Source organism: Hetaerina americana, unplaced genomic scaffold (genome assembly GCF_022747635.1).
Source record: "Hetaerina americana unplaced genomic scaffold, ioHetAmer1.1.p SCAF_7, whole genome shotgun sequence".
Lineage (NCBI taxonomy): Eukaryota > Metazoa > Arthropoda > Insecta > Odonata > Calopterygidae > Hetaerina > Hetaerina americana.
This window is the reverse complement of record NW_027287316.1, coordinates 60090501-60112490: the sequence shown is the minus strand read 5'-3', so window position 1 is coordinate 60112490 and position 21990 is coordinate 60090501. Positions and strand designations below refer to the sequence as shown.

Genomic DNA, 21990 nt, shown 5'->3' with positions numbered 1-21990 from the left:
ACATTCTAAGCTAGACTTTGTTAATCAATATAAACAGTATTATTTACTCAGATAATGTAAATTCTCTAGCATCCTTAATTGCTGAGGAATTATTTAATATCACACATCTTCCTCTTTTCAGCATGCACTTACTTTCCTTACCACGGAGGATGACCAATCGGTCGTCCTCCACAAGCCGATGTCTCATGACCTTCATTCATTTACAGTTGCCTACCTTCATCTACGTCTACTCAATACCCCGCAAGCCGCCGCAAGGGCGTGTGGCGGGGAATGTTAGGACACCACCCGTAATTTAGAAAAGTAAAAAAACCGCATACCTTCTCTTCCTATCTCTTCTCCCTTTCTCTGAAATAGGCAGGGGGATTTTCCTCTTTGATATTAATATTCTGTCGAGAAATGGAAATGCTTGTTTGAATCGAAATATATTCAGAACTCGGTGGTAGCGGGGCACCGTCTCCGTCTACAGTTCACGGTTTCGATTCCTGCCTAGGTGAGATTGCTTGACATTGAGCTTGGATGTTGGTTAGTTATTTGCAGGTTTTACAATTATAGTAAAGGCCAACAAGGGCTGTTTTAGTTTGGATAATGGATAAATAAAACCTAGAAAGCCTAAGAAAAGTAGCCAGGACTATGACCCTCTAAAATAATAGCCATTGGGATCCGTATAAGATATATTTAGAAATTATTACATTGACACATGAATTCTAAGCCTCACTTGCTCCATACTTTGAGGAGTGGGTAGAGGGTTTCGCTATATTTTCTTTATCTTGATATTACTTCTGTGCCCAACGTCATGTTTTAGTAGAGACGCATCAATTCATTTTTGTTCCAACCACGTTATGCACAATTTTATGCATCATAGATATTGCTTGTTTTACAATGTATGTAAATCAAATGATGTACACTCCGGTGTGCCTCAGTGTTAATATTAATATCTCAATGCGGTTTCCTATAACAGCATAGTTGCTTGAATCTGGCAGGTTAATTCTTGATGCTTCGAGGGTAGGCTGGAAACTAATGCACACATGCTTGTAGACCACAAACAAAATAACCTTTAGAAGCTTTACTGGTGGCATGTGTAAGTAACATTCCCCCTTAATACGCATGCGCAGGTTTGAGGTCGTTACATTCATCCAGTGTATTTTGAGAAGCGGAAGAAAGGAGATGTGCTCTGTCAAACCGAGTTAAACAGCGTGCTGTTATCGAATTTTTAACTGGTAAAAAAGTGACTCCTACTGAGATTCATCATCGCTTAAATGCTTTTTATGTTATCAATGTTGTTGATAGGTGTACTGTAAATTGATGGGTACTAAAATTTCGTGGTTGTGCGTATGGAAATGCCATAATTGTTGATGAAGCACGCAGCGGACGTCCGATCACTGCCACAGACAATAAACATCGCAAACTCGTCGAAGATTTGGTTCTAAATAACCGACGAATCACTCGAAAGCGTTTCGTAAACCATATTGGTCAAGTTTGTCATGTTAAAGGCAGCCTGGCGCCAATAATCTTGCAGCGTGACAACTACTGTCCACACACCTCGCGCGCAACTGAAGAGACTCTGCAAAACTAGAAATTTGAACCGATTCCACACCCTCCCTATTCCCCCGATCTTGCACCTTGCGATATTTATATTTTTCCTCAACTTGAGAGACACCTCAAGGGTAATCATTATACCTTAGACGATGAGATGAAGGCAGCAGTCAATAACAGCACGCTGTTTAACTCGCGTTGACATAGCACTAGGACACATCTCCATATTTTCGCTTCTCAAAATACGATACACTGGAGGAATGTAAGGATATCAAACCTGCGCATGCGTGTTGAGGGAAATGTTGCTTCCCCATGCCACAGTAGTGCTTCTATAGCTCATTTTTTGTGTTCTACAAGCATATGTGCACTAGTTTTCAGTCTACCCTCGTATTTGGGAGCCCAAGTAAGGGATATGCAAAATAATAGACCAAGTCATAGTCCTTGAAAATATAATAACACGAGGCGGTGCTATGGAAATTTTTGAAATTTATTTATTGAACACTTATTTGAAAACAGCCAGTTTGGCCTCTTACTCAGCATTTTTAGCGGGATAATATCGACAAGGACGGTCACAAATGCTCAAGTTTTAGGTGGAGGAAAACTCACATTATGATAACTACGCATATTTTGTTTTTGTTGAAACCAAAAGAACTCTCTCGAGGGCTCTCCGTGATTTAGCCACACGAATTAGATTACACGAAAAAGAGGCTCAATGAATATAATAACACAAATTTAAAATGAATGTTTCTAACAAAATCCTCTCATTAAGTAAGAAAAAACATTACGCTGCTTACGCCTAATCAATATCTATGAATAAAATCTTATTTCTATCACAATCAAAAAACGTGCCATTCTTTTTCCTGCGCATTTAAATGTATATGGTTGATTCCTTGATATAGATTGATTTATGTGAGACTTGTATAAGTCTTCATACAGATCTGTTAATGGCACTTTTGAACGATGTTTCACATCCAAGAAAAACAGTGATCCAAATGTATAATTGAAATATACAAATAAAACCTTGCACCAATAATTTATGCGGCAACCAATGCCATAACGTATAATTAAAAGAATAAACCCGTTGGCATTATCGATATAATCCTTGAAATAGAAAGAATAAAGGTAAAAATAATTCTATGCTGTTTCGTATAATCAAGTTAATAAGAGGAAGCGGTGTGATAGAGAGAGATAGGTGAGAAATAGACAGAGATAGATAGAGAGAGAGAGAGATAGGCAAGTTATATTTGTTGAATATTGTTTGGAGTTGAAAGTTAGGCTAGAAGTGGATGTTCAGGGGTAGAGTGATGGTAGGGAATTTTTACCAATATTTTACTGCCATCAAAGGTGGCGATTTTGAGGACAGCATCTGAATGAAATGGGTGTTACTGTTTTTATTCAAGAGCACTTTCAAGTTAGGTACGATGTGAAGTCGATGCTTGAAAATAGAACCCTTCTTGGCAAACAATACGGAAGAAAGAATAATGCCACATGCTCTGTATCGCAGGTGGCGATAGATCGTTGAGTGGCGGAGCCATAGGGTTCGAGCGTTGATTGATTGAGACGTATGGATGGAGGTTTCCAGATAAGAAGTGCTCGCCCGTCACTCGTCGTCTCTCGGCCTCAAGATGGAAAGATTGGCTTTCGCGCCGAATCCAAATGCGACCTCACGCGACGCCGCATTCTTCTCAGACTCGGAATCGATTCGCGCACATTTTCCCAAACGTTCAACTTTTGCTCGCTCTACTGCCCAACTCAGAGGGAGAGTTAGGGCCTTATGTTCCGAATGAATCGGCCGGAAATGGCGCCTTTGACATCTTTTCCCTTCCTATTGGAAACTATCAGGTACAACGTGTGGTATAAACTATTTGGGTTTATCTCATCCATGAACTAAAACATTGATGTGGTGGAAGGGCTAGTTCGTTTTTATTTCCTATCGAGCTATTTAGGCGGGAGCAATGAGTTTTTCTAGTAGGAGTCAGACGAAAGCTAATACCCGCAGCGTGTGTTAATCGGTAAGACAACCACAAATATATCTGATCCCAATGGAGCGGCCATTTGAGTGACGATGTGGCGTTAAAAAAAACATAATTTAGGAAGAAATGAAAAACTACCTCAATTATTTTTCCCTGTAAATGATGATATGATGATGAAAACTAATATGGAATGAGTCCTAGCCCATGGTCCGTGGCAGATGGCATGGCACATGGCATGACGGGGCCCATGGCATAGGTTCTGCAGGGGTAACTCTACCGTGGAAAAAGAAACTGTGATTATTGCTAGGACGATACTGAGAACATAGAAGTTTGAGAATATCAAGTGAGAGATAAAGAGAGGAAGTATAGACTAGTCAGGCCTGATGAGCTTATTCGTATCGTTTAGGGAGGAATTCGGCTTGAAGACATTGCAGACGTTGAAAAAGATCAGTATTAATACCCATCCTAAAAAAGAGAAAAACTGCAGTGTCTGACTATAGTTATTTTTCTATCGGACTGCAATTTCGATTTCGCACACTGCAAATGTATTACTTAGGGATCAAAATAAGAGCAGAGAACCCAGCAATGATTATTTGGGAGATAATCGGTTTCAGTGCGGCGGGGGGAGAGGAACACTTGATGCCATAGCAGTAATAAGGAAAGAACATAGATTATAATCTGGATGTCTGATGTTTGTTTCGTAGATTTCAAGAAGATGTTCGCTAGAGTATATTGGCAGAATTAATGTAAATTGGAAACATTTTGGGTTAGATTTTGATCCTTGCTCCTTGTGGCATCAAAATGAGCGTAGATTGGAGACTTTTGATATATGAGGGTGAAGAAGAATGAAAAAGATAAAAAAGATGAGATAGGTGAACAAACTTTGCACATTTAGGCACGGTTGTGGCAGTAAGACGGCTTTTGGGTGAAATTTGAACGCCATCATTGGCCCACGTAGAATCCCTCGATCATTAGGCTAAATAAATAAATTCATATGCAGCTCCATGTGTCTTCAAAATATATGAAGCCTTTTCTTTCTCATATTTGCTAAATGTTTCGTAACGGAAGATCTGCCTTTGTCTATCTCGATGACCACATAAATTCCATCCTTGACCTTAATATCAACCTCAATATCGATACCGACTGCAATATCACCGACGAAATGTCGACAAGACAATAAGTCAGTGTTGCCAGATAGACATCAAAATTAATATGGGAACTCACACGACACATCCAAGTGTCTAATAGTCTAAGTCCTACTATCGAATCAGCCAAGCATAACATGGTACTCAAGACCTTCTCATAAACAACATTTCCAAACCAAGGTTTCAATATACCTTGGAAATCCACTGATTTAAATCCAATAAATTTGTCTCCAACTACCTAAAACCAAATAAAATCTTCCGTATAAATGCTTCGTAACAAAGCACCACGCATCGCTTTTTGCAGCAGGTGCAGCCAATTCACGACTTACTCCCATAGCAATAACCCACGGACCGTCTAGGACGTAAAACTCGGAATGATGTAGCTGCGAGATACAAAAATGGCAGCGACTCTCGGTTGCATATAAAGGTAGAATCCCAGGCATTTTATTTCGCAGATTAAATACTAGATGGTTTTATTTCGTATTCAACCCTGTTATCTGTAGCGATATCTACGTCGGTGCACTCACAGATTTTTCATGAATAATTCAAATATTTTATGTAGAATTAAATGTAAGGATTTTACATTGGAAAATCTTTCACGTGGTACAGTCTCCGCGTGTGATTTTTTAACTGCAAAACTCTCACGTTTGTGTGCCCACATCGGCGGGTGTCTCCACCAAAGATTAACTGTAGCGGTATTTCCCGTAGTTTCTTTAAATTATTTCGGTAAAATATTTAATTACTCTTATTTCACTCTTCCTAATGAGCTGAGCTGGATTTTAATTCAAATTGTTTCAGAAAATATCCTCTAACTTTGGAAAATCTCATTACACAGATTTGGGAAAAAATATATTTTGCCTCTCTACTCGTGCATGGTAATGCTTCTTCCTTTGCAAACATTAATTTTGCCTTGTTTTAGGATAAATACAACGGTGAGCATTTAGAATCGTAAAAAAAAAGTATTTCGACTAAAATTATGAAATGCACTCCAGACAGCATTGTTTTGATCAGGATATGTTATTAGCTGAGTGGGTTCTACTCCTAAATAAAAGCTTTAATACCCATTCTTGTTGGAACGATTTCCGTCATTAAAGTAGAGTCATAATTTTTTAATCATTAAACATCGTTCAACCGTGCTCGCAACGTTATTAAATGAAGGTCAAAAAATATACGCGCATTAAATATTGAAAGTATTTCAGTTCAAGTAAGAGCCATTTTCTACTTAATTACGAAATTTCGAGTACCATTGGGTATGTACAAATGCGCCGTGACATGCACCGTGCATTTGTGAGAAAAGGTGGAGATACGAAGGTGGGAAAGAGCAGGTGAGAGCACGCACAATGACTAACGATACTGAAAATAGAAAACCTTTACCAATAAAAACTTATCTTCACAAAAATGGTCGTATATTGCTAACAGATATGGATTATTATTATACATTCTTTGATAGCTGTAAAATTAGTGCCTAATTTAAATAGAATAGGTTGACGAAAGAAACATTGAACGATACTCAAATCATAAGTTTGTGCAGAAATGAAGATTCTAATGAATTTTTCGATGCTACAATATTATAATTAATCCTAAGGCTTCTCCGACGTCTATCTGATGAAGGATCCATGCTGGTTCCGGGAATTACCGTCGCTTAGGTTGATTGTTGGACAACTCTTTCGCCCCAGTCCTAGTGGCGTCTTCAGGACGAAGTTTACGACCTGAAGGTGCCTCCAGGATTGGGGGCGAAACAGTTGTCCAACAATCAGCTTACACGACGGTTATTACTGGAAACAGCATGGACCCTGCTTCAATATCATAATGGATTGTAATGGCATGTTGTGTATTTAAGTAAAAGTTGAAGCCATTTATTTTTATTATACACATAATTATTTCGTTATGTGTTTGCCGTTTGTCACTTATGTGTTTTCCGTCAGTCACTTAGGTGTATGCTATTCTCAAACTCTGGGGAAACGATGCACGTTCTAATCGTGAAATGTCTACTCCAGAAGTTTGATATGTGGAAATACCATTTATCGAGGTTTTTCTGGCAGCAAGAATAATATTTAAAGCTTCATGGCTTTTCAAGTATGATAACTTCGACCAGTTGATAACAAACGAACATTCAGAAAGTGATTAATTGACTTCAATTGTGAGACATAATCCTGGAGTGAATTCATGACGACGGAAAGGAATAAAGAGTTTGCCAACGTGATCGCTCGGGAGAGAGTTAAATCTTCGATTGCTTCGTACGTTATTAATCACAAACAAGCGCATAATAAACTCATTGTGACTGCGATGTTTAATATTATAGACGCGATATCTTGTGATTCCTCATTGTTACAGTACTTATAGGTACTAGATAAATTCTTAATCTTACTTAATCTACCATAATAAATAGGTAATAGATAAATCATTTAGGTAAGTAATGTGGACGGTAGATATTTAATTATACTACCGCCAATATTTACTTGAAAATACTCATTGATAAGCAAAATAAAATCCTGTTTTCATTTGAATTTATATTATGAAGTGATTTCTTTATTTTTAAGAGCTAAATCACAATATGTATTGCCTATTACAAATTTCAGAGAGGTTTAGTATCTCCTTATGCAACATTACTTTAAACAAGAGAAAATCCACTGGGGACTCGTTTCATCAATGCAGTACATTTTGATCTAACTCCTGAAATAAATCCGAGTACTTCGAACATTTTTATGAAATTATGACTCTAACATTTTCACTAAATGTTGCAATGCAAGTATGTGAAGTTTCGAACCAAATCAATAAAGCGACTTTTGAAAATGATTTTTGCGAACATATCGATATCGGAAGCATACCGCCAGTTTGTCAGATTTGCCATAAATACAAGGATTTAATTTTTAGTTCAGGTTAAGGCCACCCATTACCTTTTTGCGGCCCTCATGCTTCTAATGAAGTATCGCGCTTTTATGGCAGTCTAGATCCTATGGAAGCTTGTATAGAAGAGAAAATATGCAAAAATAGACCATAAATATATAATATCCCTATCATTATTCATCCAGAATGAAACTGTTTTGCGATAATCATCCTTTGCAGTTGTTATAAGGTATCAGACAAGGTATCAAATTAAACGGAATTAAGATCAATGGAGAAAAGATAGACATGCTACGCTTCACCAACGATATTGCAATAATAGCAGAAAACCAGGAGGATCTTCAAAGGTTACTAAACGTATTGGATCAAGATCTACAAAGATACAACATGAACATAAACAAGACGAAGACTAAAATCCTAGTATGTGGAATAGAGAAGCGGAACACAGAAGTCACACTATAAGGAAAAAAAGTTAGAGCAAGTAGATTCCTTCACCTATCTCGGAAGTACCATCACATGAGACGGATGAAGTGCTACAGACATCAAGCGAAGAATAGCTCATGCTAAGAGAGTAGGATTCACAATGAAAAGAAAACTGCTGTATTAAAAGAAGATAGAACTACAAATGAGGAAACATTACATGAGAATATTCGTATGGAGCGTGGCACTCTATGGATCAGAAACGTGGACCATCGGAAAAGTAGACCACAAAAGACTAGAAGCCTTAGAAACCTGGTACTGTCGGAGGATGCTTAAGATCAAATGGACGGCTAATATAAGAAATGAAGACTTATACAGAAAAATATACGGAGACTGGACCTTATGGAACACAATAGAGAAAAGAAGAACCAGATGGAATTGACCACACCCTGAGGCGCAATGGATTCATGGAGAATATAATAGACGGAGAAATAGAGGGAAAAGTCCCAAGAGGAAGGCCAGAGGATAAATACACGGGACAAACAAAGAAGAAACTGCATTTCAAAAATTCCAGGAAGTAAGCCAATTAACACCAGATAGGGTAGGATGGAGGGCTGCAGTCAACCAATCTTAGGATTGCACGACCAATGATGATGATACCCAACAAACAAACCAACACATTTACATATTCATACCGACTCACATTCACTCACCCAAAATATGATCTAACTTCCCAAACATTGCCTAAATTTCAAAATTGATAATTGAATGTACCTGAGCCAGGTTTTCTAAGCATTCTCAATTGTCACATTCTTAATACGAACAAAATTCTTATCCAAAACGTTTACTTATAGATTTTACGTAGCATGAAATATTGTCCGTGCGTTTTATTGGTTAGTAACATAATAAGGGAGCCATGTTGCTAATATTTATCCACCAAACATCAATTGTCAATGTATCACAGTAGGTAATGTATCTCAATAAAAACATTGCTACATATTGCCATTCTTATCAGACGTACAAAACTATGTATACTCTTTAGAACTGAGTCCAAATTTTTCTTCTCCCGTGATGTAAGAAAAAATGTGTCCCTTCAATTCTGCCTATAATTAAATAATACTAAGAATTATTAGACGGTATTCTTTCCACTATTTTCCAAATTTGATTTTCTACTTTCTGTTTAAATAAATGGGGCAAATCAGACAATATTGCACTAGATTTGTAAAAAATCCAATTTTTATCCAAAATCCAAATTTTACAACATAGGCTGTTGCATTGAATATGTGGTCTTTAAGGAAACATTTCAACACTTTTTTAAAATTACAACCAAAAATTTTGTCCAAATCGAATAATGTTGTTTACATTGGATAAATATGTATCTTCAAATTTTCCACTTCGTCAAAACTATATGGCAAACATTAAATAGTTCAAGTTAAACATTTTTAAAGTTTCAAATAGAATTTTCAATCATAAACATAAAGTTAACTCTCCACAGCAATCTAATTTTATTTGATTCCTATTCTATTATATATGCTACTAAAACTGAAATTCTTATCAAATAGTTCAAAAATTTAAATTTATATTTAAATGAAGCAAATCCAAAGACAAGTTGTCATCTTACGATTATAAAACGTTAATTCTCTATAAAATAATTCCAACTTGCTAACCTCAGAGTCTAGGGGAGCTCTTCGTTAGCACTCCCTGCCTTGATTCTTAGTATACAGATTTTCATGGTTCTTCACTCTCTGAGATTGATGTCCTGTGACATTGACAACTGCATGGCGCCCTGCAAGCCACTGCTGGTGTGTGTGAAAGCGGGTGATTCTACACCAGACATGCATTATCAAAAATCAAGTTTTTCCCAATTTTTATTTGCAATACATTCATGTAATATATTTCAAATAATGAAGAACATGAAAACTACAAGTTCATGCACTTATTTACTCGTAGGTATCTAAGCAAGATATACTTCTCTAAGCATAAAATGGAAACTGTGAGAAACAAAAAGGTTATGTGAATTATTCTAATAACTAAGGTTACGTGAATCATTAACTACATTCTAGCCTACTAGGAGGTACCCAAAAATTACCGAAATTGTTTTTTTCAAAAGATATGTATTTAAATTTTTTACGAAGCAACCTTATCATCTTAAAAGTACTTTCCATTACCTCAATACATTTGTCCAATCTGCAATTCTATTCTGTCGTGATACCCGACAGCTCTTGCCTCGTTTTTTTTTTCTTTACCAGTTCCACGTCATCAAAATGTTGTCCTTTTATGTCCCTCTTCATTCGCGGAAACAAGAAGAAATCGCACGGATCGAGGTCAGGTGACTAAGGGGCGTGGGGCAAGCGAGTCATGCTGTTTTTTGTTTAAAACTGTCGCATTGAAATGGCTGCATTAGCAGGTGAATTATCATGGTGGAAAAACCTTTCCACCTTCCCCAACTTAAAATATAACTGCTGTCTGCAACAAGTGTGTCTATTCTCGAAGCACGTAGAATAAATTACCTAAGGTGTGTAAATAATGCATAAAAAAGAGGGCGCATTAATAGCATTCTTTTCTATTATTTCCTTCAAATGCCATCCACGATTCAAAATTATTACACGTCGTGTGTGTATTTATATTTAGCGTAGTAAAGTGCTTCTTTTTACAGGATCGCAAAAAGATTAGGCGAAATATTAAGCGTGACTCGGAAAACCAAATGGTGCCCACCAATTATGCATTGCATATTTTGTACGTGCAAGTGTTTCCATGCACGAATTTATGAAGATCAGAATAGCACAGACTTATCTTTTTACAGAAGACATTTCTAAGAATTAAAAGTATTTTGTCATGATTAACAGGCAACAACCTGATGAATCTTTATCGAGGAGATTTAAATATTACATGAAGGAGCATCAAATGATGAAATAATCGTTTTTCTTAATAATCGAGTCTCGTAGTTATGACTAGCAAAACATTTGCTTTGCTCAATACTAGATGCCTGGTCTTACAAAATACCGAGGCATCAGGCGAAGATCCATTGCCTTAGGGAAACACGTTTCTATACTTATTGGGATCAACTTAAAACTACAGCGTTTGGTGTAAAATATCATTTTTCAATTCCTAGTAGCAAAGTAGCCTAGTATGTTGCCATTCCTTTAACAACCACTAATTTTATTTTTCTCCTTTTTGTTAGCAGCTCCTATCTTTTGCCTACACAAGTATTTCGCCCTTAGATACCATAGTGCATGTACCTCTGGTTAATAATTTAATTATTTGAAATATTTCCCGTATAAGCTAACTAAAATTTAAGCAAAAGTTAATTTAGATGTTGCATGCCTGGTGTGGGATCAACCCCTACCCCACACCTGAGCGATGGCTTGCAGAGGAATCAGGTGGATGAAGAGACGTATTTTACAATAGTTTTAACGTAGTGAATAAGATGGGTATAGAATCTTTTCGCAGAACGATAAAAGTTTTAATGTGATGACCTGTGGCGCGCAGCTATTTTTCTCTCTTAGATGTGACCTTTTGTTCTGATAAATAGGCCAGTATGATAAATTTTACTCCGCTAGGATTTTCTATTGCTCTGTATTTTTATTTATTAAGGCAATAGATTAAACTTCTATTGTACAGCGCAGTCCAACATAATCCCGTATCATTCTTTTGTTTCGTCGGCTTAGGTCCAGTAGTTAGTCTTATTTTCTTATGTGTACTCAATATTAATTTCAACCATCCTCTGCATATATACGACCCCATGTAGATCGAAGTGCTCCAGCAAATTACTTAATGCAGGTGCACTTGACAAAATCCACCATAACTAGTCCTGGTGTGCCATGGTTGGCCCAACCCCCCAAAGTTCGTGAGGTCACTTACGGTCGGTGCCCAAAAACTCAGCGACAACAGAGGGGCGAGTTGACTCTGGCCCGCGTTGGACCGAGTATGCTAGCATCCGGCGCGCGTGTGTGCCCACTTCACCCATTACGGAAGATACCGGCACCGCCCACAAAGGCAGCTGTCCCCCGCCGCTGTTTGCCGTGGGGAAGGGCGTGTAACTTCGTTACTCCTTTGACGCACCCACTGCACTGCGGTGCAACGCTGGCGAGCACAGGGATCCATTCATTTGTGAGCTAACAAGCGCACTCGAAAGTCCTCATCAGTATCTCTCTCTATGGTGGGTGAGTGGCATTTTTCAATAGAGACTTTAATCGCACTTTGCGTCTTCCTATCTGAACTGAGTACACGTAGCAAATACGAGACACACATCATTTTACCCAGGACGGATACGTACATTTTTTATTGCAATTTTTTTCCATTGCATCTCCTTCCGTTCAAACATAAGCCTCGATTGTTCTATTCCTTCAATTTCCCTGAGAGTCGAGTTGCTTTTCATGGGACTTCCCTTCAAAACCAACTTCTAGTAGCGCGGTTTTTTCCGAAGGACTACGACATCCCTGGTGTAAAATAGGCAGCCAAAATTATATTCTAACTCAATTAATCTGAATTGCACCGATCCAACAAAAGTTTAATATACCTTTATAACGCGACTGTTTGAAGGACATCCTATATGGCTGTTAGCAATTTTTCAAATATTTATTTGAAGGAAAGTGCCCGACGCAATAACTATGCTTCAAGCCGCTATTAGTTTTATACTGAAACACTAACTTCTGAAGGTAGGATTACTCTCTAAATTATGATAGTGATTTGAAACTTTCGTCTTACCTATTCGTTTTATACTCAAGCTAAAATTCTGTTCTCTTATATGTACTCACAATGATTCCTTATTTACCATATAATTATCCTATTGCATCGTGGATGAAAATCGTTTTATTTTCATTAGTGGACTCAATTTGACCGGTTCCTGGGGCTACAGTAGTGCACTTGCTGTACGTATAAACCTTTCTTGTTTTTTATACTCTTTTCTCTTCTGTCTAAATCTACATCTGCATAAAATCCCGCAAGTGACCATAAGGGTATGTGGCGAGGGGTGTTAGGTCACCAACCATCCACGCATAATCCCAATCATGATACTGCTATGCTCACCATATGGAAAAGAAACTAAATCCCCAATGATATCCGTAAAAATTTTACTTACGAAATTTTTCAGAAGAAAAACACACGATTTTTTCGGTGAATTAAACAATAGTGCTTGAAATAATTAGAAATTGTGAAATTTTTAATGATTTTTTTCCCTCAATATTTTGTAGCGTATTTCACAAAAAATTCATTAATTTCAGTTACCCAGAAATTGCTTATGGGACGGGATTCTTCTGAAACTGCGGCAAGTGGAAATTTTTCTCGGGCTGCGACAAGAGAAAAATCAAGTGTAGGACTGCCATGAAGATGCCGAACAACAGTATATGATTGAAGGAAATTACTGTAAGTAGCCACTATCTTCCACAACTATTAATGTTTTATATGATCTGGTATTTTTTATATGGAACTTTGCCGACGGAAACTCTAACACTCCCTTCCCTGTAGGAACTAAGTAAGGAGTCTAACTGTAAGTTCCCACAAGGGCGTGTGGCGAGGGGTGTTAGGCCATCAGCCATTTATTCACAACTGTTGGTATATACCTTTGACAATAGGGGATGATAACTTAAAGATTTTAGGGAACAAGATTGTGACTGAACATCCGCAACGTAAAGTGAATATATATCTAGTGTACTTTTCGTTCATGCCTCTTTTGTTGCCCGATCTCTTCCCGCATTACCTAGTGGAACTTGGATAGCATCTAACGTAGTGCAATTTCAAACACTCTATGAACGTCTTTCATTACGTGAGGTTCCTCCCTTTCCCCATTGGTGCCTATCCATTGGGGTGACGCCTCATGATATCAGCTGCCATTACCAGGGTTTCACTTCTATCTCCATCGCCACGGGTGGCGGCCTCAAGTTACATGACTAGTTTCATGTAATTGGTGTTTTCCCCTTTCTGGTCTCCAGATCTTCATGACTTTTATAAGTTTGGTGGCGGCCTATAGAATGGTAGCCTACGCACATTTTTGTTCCCTCCCTATGTAATATTCGAGATTCTGTGGTGGCCAGATTTGAGTCATACTTTAAACGGGGTTCAGTGCTAACATGTGTATGCGTGTGCACGCTGAGGTAAGATTTTCTTCGGGAACCTCCACGAACGTGATTTTTGGGGATTTTTGGTGGATTCTCTTTTCCTTCCGTTGCCCCTTAGAAGCCCTTCATCTTCATAAACACTTTCCTCCTCCGTTGGTTTCGTCCCCTACCACACAACTTTTTGGTGGATCGCGGGGTATTTATGTAATTTCATGCATGAATTCATGTATTTAAATGTATATTAGCTTATATACAAAAACGCTCGTACACACACTCGCACATATACATGTCTATACACAGCATGTAAGAATTTAATGTGTTCGACTAAGTCATAAAATGTTCCTCTTTAAGTAAAAATATTCGAATGCTTAGCATCGATTTTGCCATAACATCGGTTCTAGCGAAGGAAAATCGTGTACTTGAATCAGAACGTTAAGCAAAAGAGAATTGGGTAAGAGTAAAAGAGAAAAGGGTAAGAATAGGATATGTTAGGCAAAGGAGGAAGGGGTAAGAATAAGATATAGTTGTTATTGATAATTGATCCGTTAGACGGAATGATGGGAGTAATGAATTATACGGGAGTCAAGAGAGATTTACTTTTGTGCCGAATGTCACATTTTGTTAGGAGAGGCAAGGCTCTGTAGTGCTAGTATCGTTGTACTGTTGTATAGTCTGCGTCCTTCCCAAACATAACCAGAAGAATGCCATTATATTAACAATACGCTCAAAAATATATGCATATATTAATTCTTATCTGTGAATATCACGAGGATTTAGCATAGATTTCCATTTTTAAACTATAAATATTTAAAGAATTTGTGAATCTGTTAGAAAATGGTAAGCTTAAAAACGATGTACGGTGAATCGATGCGCACGTTAACCCGTGTTTTAATGACATTAGTCTTTCCCTGTTTTGAGAAGTGATATTATCTTAAACAATAAGAGTATACCTCTCATTCTACCACTTTTTCCCACACACTAGAACTCTTACGAGTAACCCTATTTTCATTCCCTTCCCTCTCACCGCCGACCGTTGGCCATATTACCGGCTTCAGCGGGTGTCCGTCCCGGGGAACCGCACGTGTGGGTCAGCGGGAGGTTAAGGGCTTCCAGAGAAAGGGAAGGACGCTTTGAGGCAGCAGCGAGGTGTAGACTGTCGCGGTCTGGAGAGCTACCGGAGATGGAATAAGGGAGACTTCCCCCTTCGAGTACCAGGCACACTCGATAAATAAGTGGGCTTCGATTGCCCGGAACTTGAGGGAGAGAAGATTGAATTCCACGTCCCAATAAAAATAAAACCTTAGGTATACATCTGCATTGAGGCCGATCGTATGTTCTCATATCTAGTGAGGAATGTGCGGGTTTTGAAATAATGTGAACAGGATATAATGATGATGGATACAGGATACCAGTACTTCGTTTAAGTTTGGTCACATTTAGAATACGCATCAAGTATCTGGGATTCATAGGAGAAAACGTTTATTAAATAATAAGATAAGTTTCAAAGAAAGTCCGCTAGGTTTGCTGAAAATTACCACAAGTACATATCTTGTGACGGGGTCCCTGCCGAGATAGACCCGGCTGAAGTGAAAATGGAACTGAGAATGGTCTCAGGGCGGGCGACGTCAGATGAGCGAATTTCGGTTCGACGACTGGAAGAAGAATGGAAATGGGTACTAGGAGAGAATCTCCGACAAAGTAAGTAAGATCTATATTATGAATAAAATTTATTATATTAATTGATAAGTATCGTTTTGGTAAAGTAATTACAACGTAGAAGTAAAAGAAAAAAATAACACCCGTGAACTAAATGAACAGAAAATAATATTAAAGCAAAGCGTGGCAAAGCTCTCCGTAAATAAGAGGGCAAATAATATATTCTTAATTAAATAACGGATGAAAATCATTTCTAAATCTAAAGACAATAAATTTTTTATGATCGCAAATAGACAGGAAATGTAATTCTTCGAAAACACTAGTGATTCACCTAAGTGTTTGGTTCTTGGGTCGTGCGGAATATTTTTGCAAAAACGATGTTTTAAATGCAAATTTAGGGTCTGGGGGTAAATTTAGGCATCATGCGCAATTTGAATTGTTCTAGTTAAGGTTTTCCAACCTCTCCGTCGACAATGCATAATTAAATTTTAAAATTAGTTATGTCTGAGTCCAAACTGCATGCAGAGATTGGAGGAAAACCAGTCAATAATTTGATGGAATTTGATAATTGCATTACGTTGATTATTGATTTCAATTATTGTGAATTAATTCCTTGATTATTAAAATTTCTGCGCGACTTACTGTTTACCTATATAACTTAATTAATTATATTCTGTGCAAGCAAACCACTTTCTCAAATTATCTCCAATACCACCAGAAGCAGCTAAATCAATCTGAAAACCTACATATTTCTGAAAGTTTCCAATCATGTAGTGTGTCTTGAAGTATTTTTAAGGCTATTTATGTTTTATAATTATATTGTTAAGCTTTACTACAGCTCCTTATGATAATTACTTAGGTAGATAATTTTCGTCAACCTGACCCAAATATATTTTTATATTTCCACCCAAATTGCCGAGAAGGGATTTGATGGTTTTAAAAATGCAATAAAAGGTCACTGAATTAGTTTCCAGTAATCCATGAAATAATTGTGGATATTGGGTTTATGAAGCCCCGTATTTGATTTTAACGTGTTTGTATTAAAGCTAAACTACTTATCATGTCCCAGGATTAAACTTTGTTAAATAATTTCTTATTGTTATCATTTTATGAAGCGTTGTTAAAATATGACGATATGTTGACCTTTTAAGTAGCGCACTCTCTGGAGGGCTTATATAATTTTTTAAAGTATCTTTCTTTCACTTTTTTCTAAATTACCTCGCTTTCTTCAGTCTCCACAATTTAAAACAACCTCCATGGCATTCCAACTCCATTTACCTAATGATTATTCTCTCAGCAATTAAAGCATTTGAGAAACCTCTACCTACCCAAAAATAATTTTTATTCTAAATGCATCCACTCGTCTTCTACAACCTTGAAAAAGAAGTACCTCTCTTCATTTGCTAATATTTTATAAAAGAAGCAACGCCATCCACATCCAAGTGTATCCTGCTGTATACACTTGGGATGGTATTTTAGGCAGGCCCAAATGAATCCATTTTTTTATTAAAAAGTCTTATGCAGTCTTATATTCAAGCATTAAGGGTAGTAAATGACGTTTGTTCATTTAGGATATTGTAGGAAAGTTGTTCCCGTTAGGAAGCGTGAGAAGTAATGCAATTGATTATTTTCTTATTTAAAAAAGATAGAATAGGAAAAAAATACTATATAATACATTTATATAGTGATAAATAACTTGCATTATAGGAATAATGAGATACAGAAAAGAACCGAGTAAGTTAGGAAAAGGAATTTAAATTGTAGAACGATATTGAGTAGAGAGAAATTTGAAAGTATAAAGATGGAGATAGAGAGTCGTGGGAAAAGCTGAGCCGACAAACATGGTCATTATTCAGGTCTACACGGTGTCAAGTAAGCATAAGGAGGAGGGAATAGACATTTCATGCGATCCATGAAAGGAAACAATTGTGTATCTCCGTGGATGGAAGCAATCGATATTTAATTGGGATTAGAACGCGGCTGGAATAGAAGAGAGAGATGGGAGTGGTGTGGGGGACTAGGATTTGGAAACAACGAATGACCGTGGGGAGAAAGCAATTGAGTTTCACCGGTTAACTTTTTAAATAATAGCAAATTTTTATAATAAACACCCCAATCAGCGCAGTTAGATATACTTCGAACGCAGTGGGGTGGCAATTTTAGTGATAGTATCACATTAAAAACACTGTTGAGGAAGGAAACGGGATAAAACCTCATGTATATATATTTAAATCCGAGCATACCTCAACATATATCAATTGTAATATTTGCAATGCGGAAACGACAGAAGAAGCTGAGAGGAAGGCGCAAATGAGGACCGTACTTGTCAAAATATATAGATGTATGTATATTTAGGGCAATTTTAGGGCAATTTTGAGGACAGGGATATTAAAAAATACAGGGTGGGGGATGTAGAGAGAATATATAGATATTTTGGGGTTCTAAAAGGTGAAATGGAAAGATATGATATAATTATTGAGTAATTTACAGCAAGGGGAGGTGATAGCATTGGACCAAAGGTATGAAGAAGCGTAGTAAATATTGAGAAAAAGAGTGATTCCATACTATTATTAGAAGAAAATTTGTGCCAATGAACTCGGTCAAGGTTCAGGTCTACGCGCTACCCAGAATAAGAAGTGAACAGAGTATACCATCAATGGAAAAAAATGATTTTGGGTGTCCCTGGAAGGGAACATTTGATAACGATGGGCGATAAAACGCGATGTTAGGAGAAGGGAAAGATGGTAGTGAGGTACGGGACTATTTTTTAGGAAGAGGCATGACCGCGGAGATATAATAATAGAGCTTTTCAGGAGGCATGGTTAAATCGCCAGGAAGATTTTGGTTAAACGCCGCGATAGACTTCGTTATATGTAAAATTGCCCGGGAATTTAGAGCATAATTTAAATGAGACTATGTAATGTGTAGACGCAGGTTTAAGAACAGCACTTTCCCGGGAGTGGATGTTATCCAGTTCATAAATTAGTACTAATGAGATGTAATGTCAGGTTCAAGAGGATAAAAAATAAAAGAAGGGTGTTTTTATGGGTTATAGAAGCCTTTTAGTAGACGATATGGAAGCGGAAACGAAACGGAAAAAATGTCAATGGAAACATTTATGATTGAGAAAAGAGAGTCGGGTGGAGTTAAAAAAGATGGAAACAAGCGAAAAGGTTAACGAAAGCAGCAAACAAAACTATAGTAACAGTAAATATGAAAAAGACTAGAATGTACATGCCAAAAATACAGGGTGGAGCAGAATGGACTCCCTGATTTGACGGGTGAATAGTAAAAAACCAACCAAGATAATTTAACAAAAATATATTTCTGAAAACTGCATTCAACGTCATTTTACTTCATCAGGTTTTGGAAATTATTTCATCCTGGTGATGACCTTGGTGAGCGATGAACATGTTGAGTCGTTCAAAAAAGTTTTCGAAAACTCTTCTCAGCATATCTTGCGTTATTCCATAGGAAAAAATCACAAGGCTCAAAGCCGGGGAGTGAGGGGGCCATAGAATATCCCTTCGTAAGGAAATCAAGTGGCCGGGAAATTGTTCTTCTAGGATTTGGCGTGAACGACGGGGAAATGTGGGCGTTGAAAAGGATGGAAAAGGTGGAATGAGTGGAAAGAAAATCAAACGAAGAAGTACTGGGCGAGGTGATGAAGGAGATATAATCGTAATTAAAAGGAAGAATAGAAAAGAGACGAAAAATACAGGTTCAGAGATATTTTATCAGCCATTGAATCTTGAGAACTCTAGTGGAGGAGGAGATCGGGTATGAGTAGGACAGGGATTTTGACAGGAAGGAAGAGAGATAGAATTTATGCGGGATTCTTGAAGGGTTTATTGAAGTGTAAAAATGTCAGGATGGCTCTTGTTAGGCGAGGCTAGGAAAAAGATTGGCCTCCAGAGTGTCCATTGTGAACCTAATTTAAACGTTAGACTATCAAATTATGACGATAGAGTGCATTTTTGAATGATCAATCGCATTATACACGTATTTCACTTTCAAGTATGAGTGCTTTATTTCTACAATTTGCATTAAAGTTTCAATTTTATTACAGAATAAAATCGTGTTTTGACACTTCCTCGTTAAGTTATAGATTTATAATTGAAGACTTTTGTATAAATACAGAATTTAACTTTTTTATTGAAATAGAAAATAATTTCATGAACGTTTCGTGATTTTCTGTTGCCAACTTCATTGTTTTCGACATTTCATGCAATTTCCTTTTATCCATTCTGCTGTTCTGTTTTGTTTCGCTCTTGAGCCTTCGTGCATGACTTTACAAAAGGTAAATAGCAGCAAGAATTTTGATCTTGCTTACGATATCTGGAATATTTTCTCCAGTTTGTCGTGCAATTATATAATTAGCTTTCTCATATGTACTGGTCCAGTATTTCACAAGCAATACATGAAATCCCTCCATTTGCGTGAAAATTGGAAAACTTGTTAACTGCGGTATACGTAATTACAGGTTTGGTTAATAATTTGTGCATTTTACACATGATATGGTAGTAAGTACTCAGCTTTTTTCGTTATTTGCATGTATCGCGCAATACCGTGAATAACAACTACAAACACGTAGTAGAGTGGTATCATTTTATCATGCAAGTTTTTCTATTTTCTTAGTTTTCAGCTTTTATTTGACAGGAAGGTAATAGAGGCATTTTTCATGGACGAGGAAAGAGAACGTATTCTTAAAAAACACTGTATGAATTGAAAAAGTAGTCCAGTTTTACAAAAATTCCAAATTATAACGGCTCATAAAAGGAGGAAGGCCTAATTATTTTCATAGCGTTCCAAATGAAATCATTTTCAGCCTAAAAGAATTTTCAGTAATAGAATTGACTAAAATTAAGAAGAATTTCTATTTAAAATATTTTTTTCATATTTTTGACTGATGCCGAATTTAAGCATAAAAGGAGTTGAGGTCCAGTAGATTAAGCGTCCGGCCACAGGGGACCCTGGACTATAACAACAGGATATTCCTGTGGGGAACTTCCCTTAAAATTCTCCGCAATGATCTTATCATAAAGCCAGAACATTTTGAAGAAACTAAAAATTGAGATAAAAAAGTATTGGTTTCCTGTACTTAATTATGAAAAACGTACGGCAGAGTAGAAGGATAACTCTACCCTACTTTCTCCATCCATGAACTTGGTATATTTATTGCTGAAGGCAAGAAATTTTTCAAAGATTTACTTTCTCATTTTCACTAAAACTAATCTGATCATATTTATTTGTGATTTCCTGTTTAGATACTTTTTAATTAATAATAATTACACAAGACATTATCAGGTAGATGATATAGGCATTTGTAACAGCTTGGTTCCATGTAGTAAGAATTATCAAAGAGGAATGAAACAGTTAAAGCGTTCGTTCAAATTAGTAAATGAAGTCTTCTGTGTTACAACGAAGGTATTTTTATGACTAAAAGGTAAAATGTCCATCAATCAGGCTTTAGATTTTTAGAAATAATATATTTTTTGAAATTCAAAAATAAATGTAAATATTTTGAGAAGATAACATTTAAAAACAAAGGAATTTAAGCGTCATATACTCTCGTATAATCCATTTTGCCGCGGGTAAAATTGTTCTTCACTCTTTCTTTTGCTACGTTAGCACCTTATAAAAATGCAATGTTTGATACGGCAGTAAGAAATTGCAGGGATTTATGATAAATCTGTGTTTTCATGCATTTGGTTTTTCGGCACCGCAAGCAACGCAGCCAATCAGGACACGAATCGCCACCGCCTGTTGAGACGCCGCAGTGGCGGTTGCCAGAAAAAATCTTCGGTTGTTTTCTATCATTTGTTCATCACTCATAAAAACACAGCGCACAGATCATAGCCGTATTCTGTCTCCGTGCAACGTTGCCGGAGGCCTCGTATTAAAACGGGTTATAAAGCCACGCAAAAACGTAAAGGAGAACTGGATGCATTAAAGCGTAGCTTAGTTAGTAACATTTTATTAAATGGCCGTTTTGCGACAGAATCTTCGGTTCCTTGCTAGGCATTATTTTCTAAATCTACTAGTGACTAAACAAATGTTTGCATGCACAAATGAGATCGCAACGGATCCATGTTTCACGTACAATCACTATTCTACGTGAGTACGTGTATCTCGTGACGAATCCATTATTTTTTGGTCCTTTCTTATGACTATTCAGCCGAAAAAATCGATAATATGAAAAATGTTGTGTCCGTAATCGATAAAAACGCTTAATCGAGCGCTGAATATATGTTGTATAAATGATGATGAGGATAAGATAAGTCATTTTATATCAAAAAGTGACATGCTTGGAATGGCACTTTGTTTGAAAATCGTGATAAAAACTCCCACTGGATTGACGCC

At 37.0% G+C, this 21990-nt stretch overlaps 1 long non-coding RNA gene across 1 annotated transcript in view; it reads left to right on the top strand.

Moving 5' to 3' along the window:
• The window catches only part of LOC139696530 (uncharacterized), a 91036-nt gene that overhangs the window by 17572 nt on the left and 51474 nt on the right, over positions 1–21990 (top strand). The window contains exon 2 of the long non-coding RNA XR_011702627.1: positions 13138–13279. This is a non-coding gene — a long non-coding RNA (uncharacterized lncRNA). The remainder of the gene's footprint in view (positions 1–13137; positions 13280–21990) is intronic.